This window comes from Pseudorca crassidens, chromosome 18 (genome assembly GCF_039906515.1).
Source record: "Pseudorca crassidens isolate mPseCra1 chromosome 18, mPseCra1.hap1, whole genome shotgun sequence".
Classification (NCBI taxonomy): Eukaryota; Metazoa; Chordata; class Mammalia; order Artiodactyla; family Delphinidae; genus Pseudorca; species Pseudorca crassidens.
In genome coordinates, this window is record NC_090313.1 from 77,984,208 (window position 1) to 78,005,120 (window position 20,913).

Consider the following 20,913-nt stretch of genomic DNA (forward strand, 5'->3'; position numbering starts at 1 on the left):
TAAGACAAAAGGAAGGAAGAGGAGGAGGGGCGAGTCACTTTTACAAAAGGCAAAAGACAGAGTTTCGTCAGATGGAGCTGGAGCCACCGGACGTCCATAGGACAAAAAAAAAAAAAGAAAATAGTGACCTAAACTTCACAGCTTAAACAAAACTTAAGTCAAAATCTGTCATTCTATTTAAGGCTTTTAGAGAAAAACAGGAGAAAATCTGGGGACGTACGGTTGGGCAAAGAGTTCTTAGACTTGCCATGAAAAGCACAGCCCATAAAAAGAGAAATTGATCAATTGGACTTCATCAAAATTAAGAAGTTTTGCTTTGCAAAACACTCATTAAGAGGATAAAAAGACAAGCTATACGCTGGTAGAAAAATATTGCAAGCTAAATATTTGATAAATGACAAGTGTCTATAATGTATAAAGAAATCTCAGAACAGAACAGTATAAAAACAAACAATCCAATTAGAAAATAGTTAAAAGATATTAACAGGCATTTCAATGAAAAGGATTTACAGATAAATACAAATAAATACACGAGACGATGTCCAACAATATTAGCTATTAGGGAAATGCAAATTAAAGCCATGAAGAGCTATTTCTACTCACCTATCGATATGGCTAGAATAAAATAGTGACATCTCCAAATGCTGATGAGGGTGCAGAGAAACTGGGTCCCTCAGGCACTGCTGGTGGGAATCTGGAAACTAGTTGGTTGTTTCTTAAAAAGCTGAGCGCGTTACTACCGTATCTACTAGCATTTGCTCTCCGGGGCGTTTATCCCAGAGCAATGAAGACTTACGTTCACACAAAGACCTATACACGAATATTTATCGCAGTTTTATGCATAAGAGCCCAAACCTGGAAAGAACCCAGATGTCCTTCAGTGGATGTGGGGCGTCCATACCACAGAATATTACTCAGCATCAAATAGGAGGAAACCACTGACGCCTGCAATGACCTGGTTAAATCTCCAGAGAATTATATTGAGGGGAAAAAAAGCAATCACGAAAACTTTCATTTAATATATATGTACTATATAGCATATAGCATATCGTATATACGTACTTTAATGTACTAAATTGCACATATGCTATATAGTACATATATATTACATATATAACATATACGTATTATATATGCAATATGTAACATTCTGTATATGTTTATATTATATATAATGTTTCCATATGATTTCATTTATATGATGCTCTTGAAATGACAAAATTATAGAGAAAGTACAACATATTAGTGGCTGCCAGAGGATAAAATGGGGTGGTCCTTGGCGTGATAGAATGTTGTGTATGTGGACTGCATCACATCCTGGTTGTAATATTGTACTGTAGTTTTGCCAGACGTTACCATTGGGGGAAACCGGGTACAAGGTATTCAATACCTGGGATCGCTTACAACTGCATGTGAATCTGCAGTTATCTCAAAACAAAAATTTTAATTAAAAAAAAAAGTCTAGTCCTTAAGGGACTTGGAGCATAAAGCTTCTGGAGCAGTCAGTCTGGAGCCATCGAGGTGTAGGGTGGCTTTCTCTGCCCGGAGGGGTTAAATATTTTCCTTAGAATTATTAGAACACCCACTAGCTGCTGAGGTGTTGCTGAAGAGGAGAGGGTGAACGTTGTACAGCTCGCTGGTGGGTTGGCACAAACATCTAGTTTCTAGGAAATCTGAAAGTTCAGAGGGTGAGGGACATCAGCCAGCATCAGCGCAGGGCCCCGGGTCCAGGAACCAGAGCACCGGGTGACGATTGCTGCTGGAGATGCTGGCGCTGCCTTGGAGAGCTCCTGGAAGCTGCAGAGGGTGTATTGAAACCCGTCAATGCTTCTGTGGCTCCTTGCACCAGCATGGGGTCAGAGGTGCCTGAGAAACAGCCCGGAGACCTGCAGGGTCCTTGAAGGAGGAGGCCCAGCTGGGACCTGGGAGGTTTTGCTGCTGGGAACCAGCCGTCCCTGCAGAGACGAACATGACTGGATGGCCTAGCCGCCCATGCCAGCACTGCCTGGCCCTCAGGTGATGGGCTTCCCTGGAAGTGATGGGAAGGAACTTCCTGCCCCTGGTGGGACTGGGGCATGCCGGGACATAGAAATTAAGTTCCATTATTAAAAAATTATTTTCCTATATGGGTGTTTAATGCACATTTAGTGCCTTCTATAGATGAACAGGAAAAAAACCATCTTCACCATGGCCCGCGCCTGAATGTGGCTGAATTTGGAGGCACGCAGAATGCTTTCCATTTCCTGGGTCAAAGCGAGGCGGTGTGTTTTGTCCTGGCTGTCGCTGTTTTTCTACGGCTCTTACTTTGGTTCCAGATCTCTCACAGACACACAGGTCCTCACGGGCCCAAAGAGGCTGCTCTGCACCACAGCTCAGAACACAGGGCAGAGGGGCCTCTTTTCACCACCCAGTAATCTACCATAAATTCTCTGACCTGGGACACCCTTGAGAAGAAACTGCTTTGGAGGAAAACTCTAGAAGGATAGGAATTCTCCCAGCGTGAGGGGCACCACTGCTAAATCGGCCCAGGTGCTAAGGGGACACGGAAACCTTATCTTTGCTCTGCCTGAACCTCAGCATATCCAGGAGACTGAGAAGCTAACAGGCCCGAGGGGGCTCAGCAGACCCTGAGGGGCACTGTTTCCTGATCTCATCCAGCCCCTGTGGCCTGGTTCGCAGCTGTGAACCCACATCTTAACTTGTGTTTGTTTTCATCGTACTATAAGGCGAGGTTGGTGAGGATTCTCCACCACTGGAGGCCTGGGCCTCCCCAAACAAGCAGTTAAGGACAGGACTGGTTTTTGTCTGGCTTCCATTATTTCTCACACCTTCTTGATGGTTTTTTAAGGGTAAAACATATCTGACAGCTTTGTGGGAAAAAGCATGGCCGTCTGAGACCAAGACTTCTCAAAATCTAATGCACCTGCGACCTCTCCCAAGGGGAGACACCCACCCTCCCTCCAGCACGAGTCCCCCTTCACCAGTGTGGAGCCTCTGGCGATGGATTTCTGAAGACTCTTCCTGATTTTCTCACAAGACCTTGCTGCTCAGCTTAATATCCTGCTTGAATTCTTGTGTCAACTGCTAACAGAGAAATACATTTTAGTGTCATGGACCAGTGAACTCATTGCTAAATTCTGATTGAGGGAAAAGAAGATTTTGTGTTTTAGTTTGAGTTTTCTGCAGAGCTTTCTCTTATTTGCAAATAGAGTGACTTTTTGAAAAGTAAACTCCTAAACTAGAGATAAAGCTTAATGTAAGGTTAACTAAGACAAACAACCAGCAGAATGGGTCCATTTAAAGTGACTTTAAGAGAAATCAGAGAGATTTTCTTTTTAATACAGTGAGCTTTAAGAAATAATTTATAATTGGTATTGCAAGGGTTTTCTACTTCTGAAATGCAACCTGCTCCATTAATCCTGAGTACGTCTATATTTTATTGACTGTACCTCATCACTTCCAAGATGTGCAGTCATGGGATGGCGCTGCCGTCAGCTTCTTTGGTCTTCCTTGGAGGAGGAGTAATTATGAAACATGGAAACCGCCTCTGCTGGATGGGATTCTTCTGAAGAAAGAGGTGAAGAAGCAGCAGCTGTAGCGATTGAAGTAGTAACTTAATGAGACGGTGTCTAACAACTGGTTTAGAAGTGAACATTGTTGAGAGGAGAAGTACCTCCAATCCCGATAGGAATCCCCCAATTAGTAACTTAAACCGAGGGGCGCAGTTAATTACTGTATATTAGTAGAACAATGAGGTAATTCATCTTTAAATTCTGAACTTGCTTCCCTGCAATATTAGGGAAGAATGTGCCTTATCCCTTCCTTGTGTGTTTTTATAGGAACAAGTTATGACTGATCTTGAACAGAAAATCCACCTCCATCAGAAAACCAAGATTCCTTCTCTTGCTGAACATATCGGATTTCTGACAACTAATCCCTTCTTCAAGAGAGAAAATATTTTCATAATACAACCTGCAAGAAGTATTCAAGATGTATAAACTTGTTCATATAAACCAGAACAAAGTTATCTTTCATCAATGGTTGTGGTAGCACTATTACACATTTAAAATATATGTATCGTGCTTAGACCATATTTACCTGTCTAATTATATAGGTTGTAAACAACTTTTTTTTATCCCAAATAATTTTTTTCTTTATTTCTTTCTTTCTTTTTTTAAATTTTTATTGGAGTATAGTTGATTTACAATGTTGAGTTACTTTCAGGTGTACAGCAAAGTGGATCAGTTATACATATACATATATCCACTCTTTTTTTTTTTAGATTCTTTTCCCATATGGTCATATAGGCCATTACAGAGTATTCAGTAGAGTTCCCTGCGCTATAGAGGGAACTTATTAGTTATCTATTTTATATATAGTAGTTGTAGTGTGTATATGTCAATCCCAATCTCCCAATCTATCCCTTCCCCCCTTATCCCCCGTAAACAATTTTTAAAATAATAGTTTCCATGATTCAAGTTGTACACTTCATTTTATTCAAAGAGGGCAGAAGAATAAATTAATCTGAGGAATGAAAGACCCCTGGATTATCCAGTAATCCAGAGAAGCTGAGAAATTTGGACATGTCATTTCGGACTGAAAATGAATCTTTAATCCAAATGAAGAGTGTTTCATTTCTAGGGAAATAAAAACGAAAACAGGGCACAGGTAAATCGGCTTATTTATTTTGTCCAGATCTCATGATTGCCCTGGGACAGCTCAGTTTAATTATCACGTCATTTGTTTATTTGTTGCTCGGGTCGCGTAAACCTTCATTCACAGGCACTCCCTGAACCCTTTGGGGCTCGGTGATGTGTGACGCACAGGACAGTAGCAGACTGAGAGCGGGCAGGTCGGACAGAACAGACTGTTGAGTGCGTCTCTAGGGGCAGCACAGGGAGGACTTTGGAAACAGGAAAGACCAGGGCTCACCAGTTCAGAAGGCTGGGGAGGGAGGGCTCAGAGGAAATGGTGCTTGAGGACAGATGGGTGGGATTGCTTACCATTTGAAGCTGAAGCATTTATCGAGTTTCGTGTGAAAGATGCGTCTTGGCGTAAATCTGAAGACCTTTATGTGAACAGAGTAGCTTGACGACTGACCAGCCCAAAGCCCTTGACGGGGGGCTGGGCCGCGTGCTGTTAGGGCTGTGCCCTCCACACCCAGCATCTGCTCAGACCTGGCTGCACACACGGCGCCTGCTGCCGAAGTGATTCAGACATGAACCAAAGCAATGCCCGTCTCGGTACTTCTGCAAAACATACCTGTTTAGGTAACACATACTTTCAGTTACCAATAACATGTCTAACAGTTGAATATGAGACGTTGGTAAATAACCATGATGGTGGCTATTCATGCGTGAAAAACAGATGCTTTGAAAAATCGTAGTTTTGAATTTTGCTTTGCATTTTGTTTGTGATTTACTAGATTTGTTTCAACTAAACATGTCTGCAGGCTCTTTTATATCTCTTCAAATGCAAGTTAGATTTTGACATATCCAGTTTTATCACTAATTTTAGGCGAATATATATGTACTTACTTTCTAGAATTGCCTGAACGCCATTTTTAAGCCTAAAGTCCTTTTACGCCTTTATATAATCCTTTTCATGAATGTGTTATTTATTTGTATCGTAATTGTTATCTTAACTCTTACCTGCTAAGTAGAAAACAATTCAGAATTTCTCCTATCCTGTGCAAAACAGTTCAGTAGTTCCTCTTTTTATGTTTTCTTTTTATATTTCCCCTTTCCCTCCAGTATTACCATCTGCTTGTTTTCTCCCTGTTCCCAGTGGTACCCGCAGGGAAGTTTCCATCCACATTCTCTGCTGATGTATGCGCGGCTGTGTTTATTTCTGGTGCTGTTGTCTTTCCCCATGTGTTAGGGACTTGGTCGGTTACACCGACTCCGGGTTCAGGTTTCCTGCTCACAGCGTTTACTCACAGCTACTTCAAACTTTTCTTAAGATGAGAGCTTAAATTACCAAATACAGATTCTTTCCCACTACAGATTGAAGAGTGGAAGAGAAGAGAGTGTAAAGGGAGAGAGAGCTACTGTGTTAAAAAATGTCCAACTACTTTTTTTTAAATTAGTTTTTATTGGAATGTAGTTGATTTACAGTGTTGTGTTAGTTTCTGCTGTGCAGCAAAGTGAATCAGTTACACGTGTACATAATGTCCACTCTTTTTAAAATTCTGTTGCCATATAGGTCGTTACAGAGTATTGAGGACAGTTCCCTGTGCTAAGCAGTAGGTTCTTATTAGTTATCTGTTTTACGTGTAGTAGTGTGTATATGTCAATCCCAATCTCCCAATTTATCCCTCCCCCCGCTTTCCCCCTCAGTGGATGGACCTAGAGATTGTCATACTGAGTGAAATAAGTTAGACAGAGAAAGACAAATATCATATGATACCGCTTATATGTGGAATCTACAAAAATGGTGCAAGTGAACCTATTTACAAAACAGAGATAGAGTCACAGACGTAGAAAACCGACTACTTTTAAAACCCGGTAGCAGGACAGCCTCGTGCAGACTTGGCGTCCCCCTGGCAGTGGCTCCTCCGGGCATTTTCCTAGCCTTGTGGCCTGGTTTACAATTGCACTGGCTTCTCTTGGAGCCCCTCGTGGACACTGAGGCTTACGTGGATCTGTACCTTGCGAGTCTGGACCTTTCCTTGTAAGTCACAGAGTTTGCCTAAGTGACCGGGAGGACCTGGTCCTCTAGAGTCGATGTTTGATTGCAGCGAAGGTCTGGCCCGGGAGCTTCAGCAGGTGGATGACTCATCCTGCCCTGACCATTGATGAAATCTGAGCATGGGAGAAGACCTTTCTTCTCAAACCCAGCTGTTAGTCGGCCTCCATCCTGAAGCGTAAGGATGGATCACCCTGGCAACTGCATCCTCCCTGGTGTAACTGCAGACGTTATTCTAATTCATGGGCACCTAATCCTCTGCAGATTCAACAGACATAACTGTTTCCATAGGTGTCACCGACACTTGGAGATACGGTCAGTGAGGCTTGGTTGGCCACTTCTGGAGCTTCCAGCCAGGACTTTGTTGCAGACATTGGCTGTGGATGAAAAGGGTTTCCTTATCACTCAGGTGACCCCGTGTTTTATAAGGAAAATAATTTCCTGCAGCACAAAAGCCAATGAAAATTATTTTTACTTTAGGAATTTTATCACGTCTTTATGAGAAGGAAACACTGCAGGTATGATCCCCACTTTATGGATCAAGGAAACCGAGGCCTATGCTTTAAGGAGATGACTCAGCGTGGTACAAAGAACAGCAACACAATTTGGGGCAATGGAGAGAGAGCTACGGGTCTGATGTTTTATTTTGCTTGAACTAGAGATGTCAGACCACACAGTAAATCTCAGTTCCAGGTGCCAAATTAATAGAAGTGGATGCATGACACTGAATTTGCAAAATGAGAACAGGAAATTGACACAGAAAGCGAAAGATCACATAACTTATAAACCCAATAAGGAGATGCGAGATGCAAGAGAGAAATCACCAGGACGGTCCAGGGGGCGGTGATGAACATGCATGGCCACCCGCTGACGCGGACACTTTGCATTAGGTGTTGCTGGCCTTGCGGCAGGTTAGAAACATGGCTGGGAGTGGGGGGCGGAGGGGAGGCTACAGCAGTGTTTTTAAAAATGAAGGAAAATGGCCCCAAATGTGAAATACTGGAATTAGTAGCTTTCATCTTAGAGGATTTCTTTTCAGCCACAGCTCTCAAAAAGTCAAAGCACAGAGGAGAGAGGCAGCGAGAGAGATGTTTCTCTGTTTTTGTCTCCGTGCTGTATCTTTTTTATACACATTTTGAGGGCAAAATGTCGCACCCCAGATGCAGCAAGGGCCAGGTATTACGGATACAGTAGCGTTTACACATACCCCACCTATTACGCAATTGAAGCTTCTCCTGACACAAGTTACTTACAAAATGGGATCAAATCTTAGGATATTCAAGCAGATTTTCAAGTCTTGCTGTGCTCAACAAACACCAGTTTCAAAGTCTGCCATCTTCCTGGGGCAGATTCAGGACCCAGAGCAACGACCAGGACGCGGCCCCTGCCCGCACGGGTCCACCGCCTAGTGTGAGTGGGTGGCACCTGGCTAAAGGCACAGCCCTGCACGGAATCCCAGCCTGACTCTGCCAGGAACTGATGGAGTCAGGAAGACCTCCAGAGACGGCCGCAGCTGGCCCGGTCCCCGTGGCGCTGGCTCCTGCCCTCGGGGTGCCGGGGGACCCTGGCGCCCAGTCTCTGGCCATCTTCCCTTTTTGGCCATCCACCCCTCTGCCCCTGAAGCTTGAGTGCTCCCAGGAACCATCATTTTCAATTCTATTGACAAGTGGAACTCGCGTCTCAGCCCTGCCGTCACCCGTGGTCTGCAGACTCAGTCCCGCCAGCTCACATTCCCTTCCAGGTGCGCGCAGGTAACAACTGAGCACGTGCCAAACTGGCTCTCTTGTGTTTTACTCCCAAACTTGTTTCTCACTCTGTCTTCCCAAGTTCACACCGTTCACGCTGTGAAAACGCACTTGACTCTTGGAGCTTCGAGTGTCTTAAACAGGCTGCTTCTGACCGCGCCCATCTCACCGTCAGGACCGCCCTAGTTCCACTGCCTCTCTGCCTTTTGTGTACCAACACCTCAGCAGCCTCTTAAAGGCCTCCCCGCCCCTTAGATTCAGTTCTCTACCTGCTGATCTGAAGGACATTTTTGTCAAATGCAAATCAAGTCCCTCCACCTTGTGGCACACAGCCTCCGAAGGCTGCGCACACCGCAGGCCTGCGTCCCCATGCTTTCCTGTGGCCCACAAGGCAGAGGTGCACACCCCCCGGCCTTGTGTCCTATACTTGAGGGTTTGCAAAGCTCCGAAGATCTGTGTCCTCGTGTGCTCCTTCTAGCAACTCTGAATTGTGGGTGTTATTGTTATTTCACTATAGAAAACTGAAAGAAATACTCAGAACGTTGAGTGATTTTCCCCCAATCCCAAAGCTGGTGAAATTTGGATATGATCTTTACAAAAAAACCTGGTTGGTTAAACGTCTAGCCAGAGCTCTTTCTGTTGGGTGTGACGCACACAGGGTACGGTGACGACAAAGGCTGTACGAACTCCTGACCTCAGAAAAGCGTGACAGGAAAAATACTGATTTAAACCTTGATAGGAAGATGGCTTCGCACACCTGGAGACCAGGGTTTATTTCATACCCGCAGGGCACTGAGAGCTGGCCTTGCCCGCGTTCACCCCCGATATTGTGATCTCGTGGAAAGGGCTTACGTACGCTCTGTCTTCCCCAGGAATCAGCTGCGACACCCACACTGGCATGGGCTTTGGGAAGAGACAGGAAACTGCTGGCTGCGGGAATTTTTCATTGTTTCCAAACATCCTGCTGTCTCTGTGCGTACCTGTCAATAACTTCTCTTCCACCCTGGTGTCATCGTCCGTACCAGGATCCGATCCACCTCCCTGGAGGAATTTACCGAAGCAGCTGCCAGCCTGGACCTGCAGTGGGTTGGCCCAGAGTCTCCCACGTCCGTAAATTTCTAGAAAACAAGCAAGGAGAGGGCAAACGAATGCTATGCTTTAGTCCACGGCGGGTTTGCTTTTCGGCTCTGACGTGAGCTCAGCTCCTCGCATGGGGGCCTCCGTCCCTGAGCATCCTCTTCCCACCCGTGCACCGGCCGGGCCCCCAGGAGTATGCGGGGCGTGGCGCAGCCCCGCCTGTTGCCCCTGCCTGTGGCCAGGGCTCCAGGCTCTGTTCTCCCACACCTTCAGCTCTAATGAGGGAAACTTCCGAGGCTGAGAGTCCATCTGCATTGTCTATACATTTTGGGAGGTGCTTCCCCAGGGACCAGCTGGGGGCAGCCAGCGGAGGCCGCGTGCCTGCATGGAGGTGACATGCGCAGCGTCCTGAGGGGCCTCGCAGCTCCACGGTCCCCGACTGCTCAGCTCACGTGTCTTATTCGCTGGAAATCCTTACCCCGGAGTGAAACAAGTAGCAACTGGATGAAAACCACTATTTCATGGAACCCACCTCCCCTTTGGGATGTGACCTTATAAACGAAATGAGAAAAGTTTATTTTGATTTTGCTAAGAAAGAAGCCAATTTCTTTTAGTTTGCCCAAATTTCCAGGGATATGACACAGTATATGCTCATATGGGCACTTAATCCTTGTCTACAAAATGCCAAACACCTGGATGCGAGGAGAAATTCAGTCAAAAACAGGTATTTCCAAATAGCTGGATGTTTGAGCTAAAGTAAGTCAAATAGCCAACTTTTTTTTTTACTATCAACATGTTTTTCAGACTTAAATTACATGCTTTGTACTTACTTGTGAGCTCTGACCATCAAAGCCTTTTTGAAAAATCTGAAAAATGAAGATGTGGCTCTGAAACCCAGCAGGAGCAGCTCTGCATGAGGTGAGGCTCCCGGTCGGCTCCCGGGCTGGGAGGACAGAGTAGCCAGGGAGGTGTGAGCGGCTTGGTCACCAGCTTCACAAGCTTCCAACGGGTGCCGGATTACCCCTCCCGGTTCACTGGAACTCAGAAAGTGGCCTGAATTTATCTCATTTAATCAGCGAGGAAAAAGCGTCTACAAAGACAGCCAAGTGGATGCCCAGAGGCTCAGGGGAATGAAAGGCTTTGTTGTCCCAGAGATGGCGTTATCCTCTGTCACATGTACTAATTAATATGCAGGGAAAAGGCAGCACTCCAGTTGTCAAGAGGGGTTGTTATAAACAAGCCAGCCGCTGTGCCGAGTGAGTTACAGTGGACAGAAGTGCATGGTGCACGGTCCGTGACTAACATTCATGGCATGGTGTCTCATTACATCATAAAATTTTATTGTATGGTTATTAATAGTTATATAAACTAAAACAGACATTTGACCTGACTTGTACACAGATTTGAAAAAGTAAAGAAACAAATCAGTTATTCTGATAGCGTTTGATCAAGAAGCACAGATTTTATTGCCATCACATTGAAAGTTGATTTTTTGTTTTTGCTCAGCTGCGAATTTTATTCTTTGTCTGTTTTAGGAAATGGATCAAAGCATCCATGAGAGCCAGTTGCTGGTGCACTTTTTAAATCTGATATGTTAACTGTTCCCGTTCGTGTAATTGGCTGGTGGGGCAAGAAAAATAATGTGATAAAACTTTTTTCTCATTTTGTTCCTTTGTTGTTTTACTCCTATCTGTACACTGTGAGCAACTTTATAGTGATAGGTAACATACTTTTGTAAAAAATATATATATATATTTTAAATTGTAGCTAAGCATCTCTAAGAAATATTATTTATATATGCTATGTACTGAAATGAGCGACCTGAATATTTCGTCTTTGGGATTTTACGGGCATCCTTGACGTCCTGGCGCTTTCTCCCGTGGCGGGCTGGCTTTGGGGGCCAAGGCAGGTCATTCCCCGGCACGAGGGGGGGTGGAGCGTGGGGCTGGCCCGCTGGGAGCCGCAGCCGTGGACCTTGGGCCAAAGAGGGAGACAGCTGAGCCCCTAGTGGCCTTCGGGTGCCCGCTTCCGTCCGGAAAGGAAGATCTATCCTGGCACCCATTCCGGCTTGACCTCGGGCAGCCGCCGCAGCCGCCCCAGCCTCCGAAGCGCTGCCAGGCCCCGGGAACCCTCGGGGGAGCCCACACTGAGCCTGCGCCCCTCTTCACACGCACCGTCGGCTCTTATTTTCAAAGTGCATCCCGCTTCTGAGATGCACGGGCCCTAGCCTCCAGCGCGGCAGGTGCGCCGCTGGACCGGTCAGGGTCAGGGTCAGGGTCAGGGTGGAGGGCTCCCGGGGCTGGCTGGCCCTGCCCTGGTGGAGAAGGTCGCTGATGCGAGTTCCTGGGCGTGCGGGAAGCCTCTCTCCTCCGGCGTGGGAAGACGTGCGGAGGTCCCCCCGACGGAAGCGGATCCCCGCGCCGTGTGCTGAGCCTCACTTCCCAGTGTTAAGGGACATCGTCCATTGCTGACGGTCTTCTTTCCCTTCACCAAGTCTTTAAGTTTCGGGAGAATGCTAGGAACCCACACTTGAGGTGGGACTCGCCCATTACATGCTACAGATTAGGAATTTTATCAATTTCGCAAAAAGTGCCCTCAGGAAAATGAGGCATTAAAAAAAAATCTAAAGGTGAAGTCAAGTTCACAAAAACATGCGTGTGAAAAATGTACGGCTGGGCCTATTGTGTAAGACAAAATGCATTTCAACATGAAATTCCCGGAGGGAGCGTGGTGTCAGAAACTTGGTGCCTCGTGTGCACCTCCGGGGACCAATCAGAGTAGAGGTGAATTGTCAGGGAGAAAAAGACAAGTTAACTGTAATGGTAGAAAACGTCAGCTCGAGGAAGAAGGCAAACTGAAGGACCTTCCGTTTCGAAAGATTCCCTTTGTCCCCTGGAAGGCCAACAGTGTGGCTCCTTGGGAAAAGGAAACCCCCCAGAGAACCAAATATTCTATTAGCTGAACCTCCAGCAAGGCACTCTCCTTCTCTGAGTGCGTATGGTGGGAGAAGGCAAACCATCTTTCCTTGCAAGGGCCTTCTGGAATTGCCTTTGCGTTTATGAATCTGGGCTCGGGCTGGGGCGGAGGTGACTAGAGCAGTTGTTGTTCTCAGCTTTTCTGCATGGAGCTCTCCTGGAATAAAGCTGTGTGCACGCCGATGAAAGCAACTGCAAAGGCATTCAATGCAGGCAGTTTCAAACACAGGCTGCGTGGCTTTGCAACAGCCCGGCCCATCCCATCCTCATGTGCCAACCTTTCGGTCACCCCGTTGCTGGCGGAACAGGAGTGCGGATGAGAACATCACTGCGTGTGGGGCGTCCGAAGACCACTTTCTCTGCTGGCTGGGGCCAAAGCGGCAATAACTGTAGTCACTCTTTTACTGCCTAAGGGTTCTATGTAAGCAAACGCAAGCCATGGGTCTTGAAAGGGGAATTGTTTTCTCAGCTCCTTCCCCAGAACCGCCCTGGACCACTTATTATTACGCTTTTCCGCCCAGATTTCACAGGTTTGGGTAGTTGGGTCCTTGCTGTTCACCAGTTGGCACGAGGGAAGCACCCTTTTTGCCTTGTAGTGTGGTCTCTCCGATGACAGTTTTGGTAGCAAGGTAGAAAATGAACATGTAGTAACAAATAATAAAAGCACATCTCTCGAGTTCATTTGCAGCCTAAGGATGAGCTTATGAAAGGTTAAACTGCCAAGTTCATGGCAATGCATGTGATGCCTGGACCCCGTCCAATGTACCTGGAGCAGCTGTCAGCCTAATTAAGCCAGATGTGCCTTCAACGTAAACGGACCTCCCAAGAGGAATAAGAACAGATTCCAGGTTCTAGCAAAGGACAAAACGGGGGGGTGCGAGGTAAGGATGTAGGAGAGGCAGGGCTACAGCCAAAGAACATTCCTCGTGTGATGTCATTCTTACCTGGCAGGGTCCCAGCTTGTAAGTGTCACCTTGATTGAACTCAGTTGAAACAGTCCTACAGGAGGCTGAGAAAAGCGACTTATTTTAAGTGAAGTCTGAGTTCATTTTCACATTTAATCAAATGAAGATATTTGCTAAACTCTTTCATTTTTTGACACGTGCTCGCATACGTGCACACGCGTGCACACACACACAACCTCAGCCTGCCTTTAGATCCTCAGTTATTTTAAAAAAATGACATTTAAGCTGTGCCAACTTTGACAGCCCTTCCAGTAAGTGTGCAAAGCAGAAGCCGAGGAAGGCCATCAACAGGCCGCCAGCTCTCCCAGGTTCTGCGATTCCCAGATCAGGAGGCACATCAGGCAGGCTTTCTGCAGCCCTATTACTGTTTAAAGCAAACATTCTGCAAACCATGAAATGTAAGGTACACATAGTGGGTGTTACGTAAAAAAGAAAAAACACTCTCGCTTCCAGGCAGTTTTTTCCATTCATGCTGTAAAGTGTCGTATCTCCAAAACAGAAGTGTTTGAGCAGCCGACCTTTAAGCTCAGCCAGGAAAACGCTGCTCGGAAAATTCTCCTTCGTGTCGCTGCCTTTAGTGACTACGTCGATGAAACCAGCTCTCAGTTGCTACGTCTCGAAGAAAACGATGAGAAACATGCTGCCTTTAGTGACTATCGCTGACACCAGCTCTCAGCTGCTACGTCTCGAAGAAAACGATGAGAGACACCCAGAGCCTTTTGGGCACTCGATGGCTGCGTCCTAATTCATTTACAGAAAAACGTCATTGCCTTTTCTTCAGCGCCGTGAAGTACAATTTATTTAGCAAACACATACGCAGCATTTACTCCGTACCAGGCACAGCCTTAAACACTTTATAAATGATAACTTGTTTAACGCTTATAGCAATCCTATGTTTTAGGTACCCTTATTTGTACCATTTTACAGGTAAAGAAACAGAGGCACAGAAAGGTTAAGTGACTTACCAAGGCCACACAGCTACACTCTGAGTATATAGAAATATGGGTGGTCGAGGAGGGTTTTCTCTTGTGAGAAGAACTAGAAGAAAGGATGTGATGAGAATCCTACTGGAATAGAATAAACTCAACCACAAATGGCAAACTTGCATCTCCGTGGGTGGACTGGACGGTGTCCTCAAGCTGATTTGGAGACAATCAGTGAGATTAATGGGAAACAGTTATGTGGCGAAACAGGAGGATCAAAATTCGAGGCTCAATCTTAAATCATGCTCCGATGAAGTGGGCATTATTTAATGTATTCATCTCAACTTTGAGGTTTAAACTGGTCCCAATTGACAGAGTTAGTGACTGAGAACATCCTCTCCCTCCCTCCCTTTCTCTCCCCTTTCCTTCCTTCCTTCCTTCCTTCCTTCAAGTGCCGGCCACTGCTAATTCTGGAACTATAAGGATGATCAGACACACTACAGCCCACAAAGAACACAGAACCCGTGTAGTGGGTTGAATAGTGTCTCCACCAAATGTGACCTTATGTGAGAAATAGGATTTTTGCAGATATAATTAGTTAAGATGAGGTCATACTGGATTAAGTGGTCCTCAGTTCAGTAACTGGTGTCTTTCTGGAAGAGATGCACTGAGACAGAGACACGCGGGGAAGAGGGCCACGTGACAGTGGAGGGATGCAGCTACAAGCTGAGGATCTGCCACCCAAGAGCATGGAACAGATCCTCCCTAGGACCCCCTTGGGGAAGGTCAGACTCTGGCCTTCAGCACCGTGAGAGAATACATTTCTGTGGTTTTAAGCCACCTAATTTGTGGTACTTACTTACGGCAGCCCCGAGACACTAACATAGATTCTGGTACCGGGAAGTAGGATACTGCTGTAACAAACAGCTAAAAATGTGGAATCGGTCTTGGGATTGGGTAATGGGTAGAGGCTGGAAGGGTTTTGAGGTGCAAGGTAGAGAGAAACGCGGATTGCCCTAAAGAGACCACTGGGTAGAAATATGGACATTACAGGTAGTTCTGGTGAGGGCTCAGACAGATGTGGGGAGCACGGGACAGAAATCTTCTGATGTTTTAGATAACTCCTGGATCCTCCTGAACAGATGTTGGTACAAATATGAGTGTTAAACATGCTTCTGGTGACGTCTCAGAAGGAGAATCTGAGGGAAACAGGAGGAAAGGCTGTCCTGGTTTTCAGGTGGCAGAAACCTCGCTTGATTTAAGATCTTAGCCATGAGTCCTGTGTCCTTTACTACTGATGATTATAGAAATGACCAGACAGCAGAAATTTGAGCTAAATACTACATCATGATAAAATTTTGTGCAGAGAGCTTATTCTTCTTCAAATTTCCAATCCTTCCCCCAAATTACGAAAGAAAGAAAAACCAATTTTGATGTTCCATGTAAATAAATGTGAAGTTATTAAATGGGAAAGGAAAGCAGAGATCTGACTTTATATGACATTGCTGGGTCTTATAGTTTTAGAGTTGGAAGAAATTTTAGAAATCACCTAGACTCTCCCCTTGATGCCATCCCCAAGAAATCACTGAACATCTTTAGTGCTTTATGCTTTTCTACTTCCTGCATTAATTTACCCACCACAGTATTGCTCCAATTATTAAAAAGTTCTTCTTCATATAAATCTCAAGTCAATCCTGCTCACCCTTTGACCCTGAGCCTCTCGTCTTCCTAAAGACCAAGAATGCCTCTTATGCTTCCATGTCAGAGATGTCCCAATATTGGAAAATTTGTCCCTTGACATGTACTAGCTTCTTTTTGGTCCTGTGAACTATTCCACGCAAACATGGTTTAAGAGTCATTCCCTGTCCTAGGGACACGATATACTATCTTGTCATTGATGTTGCCCTTGAGAGAGGTTTAAAAAGGACACCAAAATCAAGGTGAGTCCTGACCACAACAGAATAAAGCAGGCTCAGCACTTCTCTCGTCCTGGCATGCGACTTCTACTTTTTCATACTAAAACCACATTTTACTAAGCCAGCTATATCACATGGTTGCCTTAAAATAGAGCTTCAAGCACCTGAATTCATTCAATGACATTTGCATAAATTCTCAAAGTGATAAGACCAGTTATACCAAAGAGAAACGTTTAATACTATGTGAACACACGTTAGGTAAAATATAACATGGAAAATATTTTCCTATTTATATATTTTATGTGTTCATCACTGATGGAATAGAACTACCTTTACACTCAGAAATCTTTTGGAATGTGAAATAAAGGGCACGAAGTTTCTTCCATATGTCTTTAAAGAATATAAAGTTTTAAATATAGATAAATAGAGCAGTATGGGATTAGTATATTTTGACTGAAAACTGCATATTTCACATTGATAAAAATGGCATGAAATGTATTTGAAACATTCAAAGATTACACATCTGACTTTGTAGATGGTCCAAAATTTACCATGTGAAAAGTGAACAAACAAACAGGCTGAACTTCATTTTTCATAGCAGTTCTGGTGACCTAATGAGGTGATCACAGGAAGCTATTGCATTTGAGGTAAGCCGTGTGTCTTACTAAAAGTTAGTGTCTAACCCCAAATATAACGACGTCTGTAAAAGACAAGGATGTTTTGCTGCTGGTTGACTCTGACCAACACTTCTGGGTGATTTAGAGAGTAGCTGATTGCCGGATTGCACTTACTCTTGTCTAATGAAATGGTGTAGAAGCTTTAGTTCCTTGGAATTAAAGACGGTAACCTATTAACAACAGTAATGGATGCAAGAAGTACACATTTTTATTTATCAAATGTGCCTTGACACTTCTGCTTCCATTTATTATGAAGGAGCTTGCAGCAGACCAATACTCCAGCTTGAGGACAAACAGGAAAACTGGATGAAACCATTTGAGTACACTGGAGAGCTGTCAGGGCGATGAGAAATGGAAGGATCAAGGTCCTGGAGAGGAGACCTCTGAGGTACATAAGACCTTCCCCAGAGTCACTGTTGTCTGGGCATTTTTCAATTTGTCCAGAGGCGAGAACCAAAGCTGCAGGCAGAGAAATGCTTCTATAAGGCACCAACAGAGCATCTGGCAGTTCCGGAGGACTGGAGACAAAGAAACTGGAGTTTGGGACTTCAAAACAGCTGGGATGTGAGAAGCTAAATTCCCAGTGACAGAAGAGACCTAGAGATGTATTATAGTTTATGTTTTTTTGCCTAGAGGCATTTACTGAATTCTTAAGAAGATAAGAGGCTCAGCGTAAAGCCACTGAAAAACATAATAGAATTTCCTGAAAATGTCTGGAGATAAAAACAATGGTATTCAAGCACCGTGAAGCAGAAAGGTTCTGTTAGACACTCCAGGCCTTGAGGTGGGCCAGCTGGGGAGAAAGGTTCTAGGAATAAGTGAAGGATGGAGATGGAGCCTGCAGTAACACCCAACCCAGCTCACAGTCGTCTTGGTCCTAAATTAGATGAAAATGATGCACCCTGACTGAATCTCACCACCAGAGGGTATATTGTAACCTTTCTGGAGGAGGATAACAATCTTCCTTAGATTAGGTAGAATCTAATTCTCAATAAGAAATTAACAGTCACACCAAAAAAGCTGAAAAGAGTAAAAAATAGTGTTAGCTTACAAATAACCCAATTAATGAAAGTATGATAAACAGATCTTAAACAACCATGATTAACATGTTCAAGAATGGAGATGACACGATGTAGAATTCACAAAATAATAGTAAGAATCCTATAATTGAAAAATGTAAAATTGGAATTCAGAAGTCAAAAGACAGGCTTCCCAGCCGCGTAGCACAGGCAGATCAGCTCGGTGCTTTGTGACCACCTAGAGGGGTGGGATAGGGAGGGTGGGAGGGAGGGAGACGCAAGAGGGAGGGGATATGGGAACGTATGTATATGTATAACTGATTCACTTTGTTATAAAGCAGAAACTAACACACCATTGTAAAGCAATTATACTTCAATAAAGATGTTAAAAAAAAAAGACAGGCTTCCCAACAGCGAGAGCGGAGCAGAAGAGACTGACTGAACTAGAAAATAAGCTAGCAAACATTTTCAAGACTAAAAGACAGGTGTAAAATAGAAAGAAAAAAGTAAAAAGGATATAGGTTATGGTGAACAAAAATCAAAATAATTCTTTTCATCTAGAGCTGCTTTAAACTAAACCTAAATGGGAGCCATTCAGAAAGATCAAAAGTCCCTCTAGATGGAGACGTGAAAATGCAAAAAAGAATGAAGAGTAACAAAAAGTGGAAACATATGAGAAAATACAAACACGGTAAAACAATAAAAATGTCACCTATCATCTAGTATGATGACTTAAAGTATATAAAACACTAAGATGTATGATAACATTAGGGTGAGAAGAAGCTATATGTAATTTTTAAAAGTTCCCAGGAATAAAGAGTTGTGTGGGAAGCAAAGTACCTATTACACATTAGTATATTATAACCAATGTATATGCAGTATTTGTTATAATAAAACAAATTATAACTAAATATACATCAGTAAAATTACTGATTATATTGTTCTAAAATAAATTTAAAAATCAGGTTTTAATCTTTGTGGTAATCAATACAAATGGTAAAAATAATGCAAGTCAGTATTCGAAAAAATTATCAATTAATCCAAAAGAAGATAAGAAGAAAGAATAGAAACAAAGAACACATGGGGAAAATATGAATCAAACAGTAAAACGTGAGCTATAGACCCAAATATATCAGTAAATGTAAATGGCCTAAATTCTCCAATTAAAAAACAAAGACTACCAGTCTGGACAGAAAAACAACTACACGTTACTTACATAGCCTTAAGTCCTTCAGTTGAAGGGTACACACCCTATATGTAACGTTAAAGGAAAAATAAGAGAATGGATAGAAAACATAGTAGACAAACATTATTTAAAAAAAACTAGTATAGCTAAATAAAATCAGTAAATGTAGGTGATACAGCGAGATGATAATAAGCAAATAAAAAGATTTCTTCGTTAACTGTGACCTAACGCACACCAGACTTCAATGAGATAACCCTACCTACCAGAATTAACAAACAGACCAAACAAAACAAAACCTGAAGTAGTATGCAAGGAAGTGAAGGAACTGAAGTTCTCATTCACAGCTGGGGAGAGCATAAACTGATAAAACCACTTTAGAAAACCGGGTGGCATTGTCCAGTAAAGCTAAACACTCTTCACCTGGAATTGCACACCTAGGCATATATCCAAAGAAAGGTGTACCTATGTGTGAACTTCCCCTGAGGAAAGTTCATCAAAGTGTTATTTGCCCCAAATGGGAAACAATCCCAAATTTTCATCAACAATGGAACAAAGGAAAGAATATTTTTATATTCAGACAAGTTAATACTATATGGCGATGGGAACAAATACATTACAACTAACAGCGATAGCACGGAAGAATCCCAAAAGCATAATATTTACTGAGAGAAGCAGACACATAAGAGGGCATTCTATACGATTTCCATTTATACAAAGTTTAAAAACAAGTAAAATTAATCTATGGTGTTAGAAGTTTCAACAGTGTTTACCCTCGTGGGTGGTGTGAGAATTTACCATGGTGGTTATCCCTGGGCTTTCCCCATGTTTCCGTGATTCCCACTACAAGAAAAGGGCAGTTTGCCGTAACAGAGAATTCAGCTGCTATGAAAACAGACCTGGCAAAACGTGGAAAGGCTCTTGGAAACATGTAAGCCCTTGGTTCCTGGGCTTTTGCAGTGCAGATGCACCCCTGTCTTTCTTGAGGCTTCGGTGTTCAGCATACCCTTAGATCTGATATCCAATCAGTTCTCTTATTTGCATTACTTGCTTTAAGATAGTTTTCGGTCCCATGCGAGTGAGTGAATCTCAGGTAGTAACCATGGTTGCCGGGAGACAGCATCTGGGGGGGAATGCTGTCCATTGCAGGGCAGCCGTGCCGTGTCCAGGGAATGGTGTGCCACACGGACTGGCCATCAGAACCCTCACTGGAAATTCTCTTCCAGCTGTTGGGATGGGTGTTGTGTTTTCAAGCACCACGAGGTGAAAGGAGGGTATGAAGCTGGCTGAAGTGTGGTCAGAGAATAGCAGCTGGGGCAGTCAGGGAGGAGAGGTGGGCAAGGCTCTGGAACCCTCGTCTGAGCACCCGAACTCAACCAACCGAGTCAGCCCCAGACTCTACATGCAGTGAAGGAACGTCAGCTTGTGTGATCCTGCCGATGACACTTTTGCTCTAGCTGCCTCAATTCTAAGCTGAAAGTTGTTAAACTTCCTAGAGATGTTAATAATGAGCATTTAAAAAGATCACTTATGCATTTTCTTAACCAAATATGAGTACCTCCTAAGTGATAGGCCACGTGCCCGGGGGAGATACTTGTTGACGTCACCTTGGGAAAACGATATGGGACCAAAAGGGGCAGAGGGAAGAGACTGCAAGACGAAAAACCGGCAAGTGCCCGATTTCACCGCTTCACTAATTTTGTAATCATGGCGCTGGTCATATTTTTGTATCATATGTGGTGGAAG

The 20,913-nt window shown here is 44.1% G+C and overlaps 2 long non-coding RNA genes across 18 annotated transcripts in view; one reads left to right on the plus strand and one right to left on the minus strand.

The window, feature by feature from the left end:
* Window positions 1-20,913, plus strand: part of LOC137211355 (uncharacterized) — a 218,998-nt gene that overhangs the window by 132,827 nt on the left and 65,258 nt on the right. The window contains exon 6 of one of the 17 annotated variants that reach the window (XR_010937056.1): window positions 10,314-10,427. The exons of 13 other annotated variants lie outside the window; for them this stretch is intronic. This is a non-coding gene — a long non-coding RNA (uncharacterized lncRNA). 3 more of the 17 variants (XR_010937058.1, XR_010937054.1, XR_010937048.1) reach the window with 3 other exon arrangements.
* Window positions 1,838-10,857, minus strand: LOC137211356 (uncharacterized). Its single transcript, XR_010937064.1, has 3 exons — window positions 10,340-10,857; window positions 9,413-9,550; window positions 1,838-3,592 (listed from the first exon to the last, which is right to left on the minus strand). It is a non-coding gene; the product is annotated as an uncharacterized lncRNA (long non-coding RNA).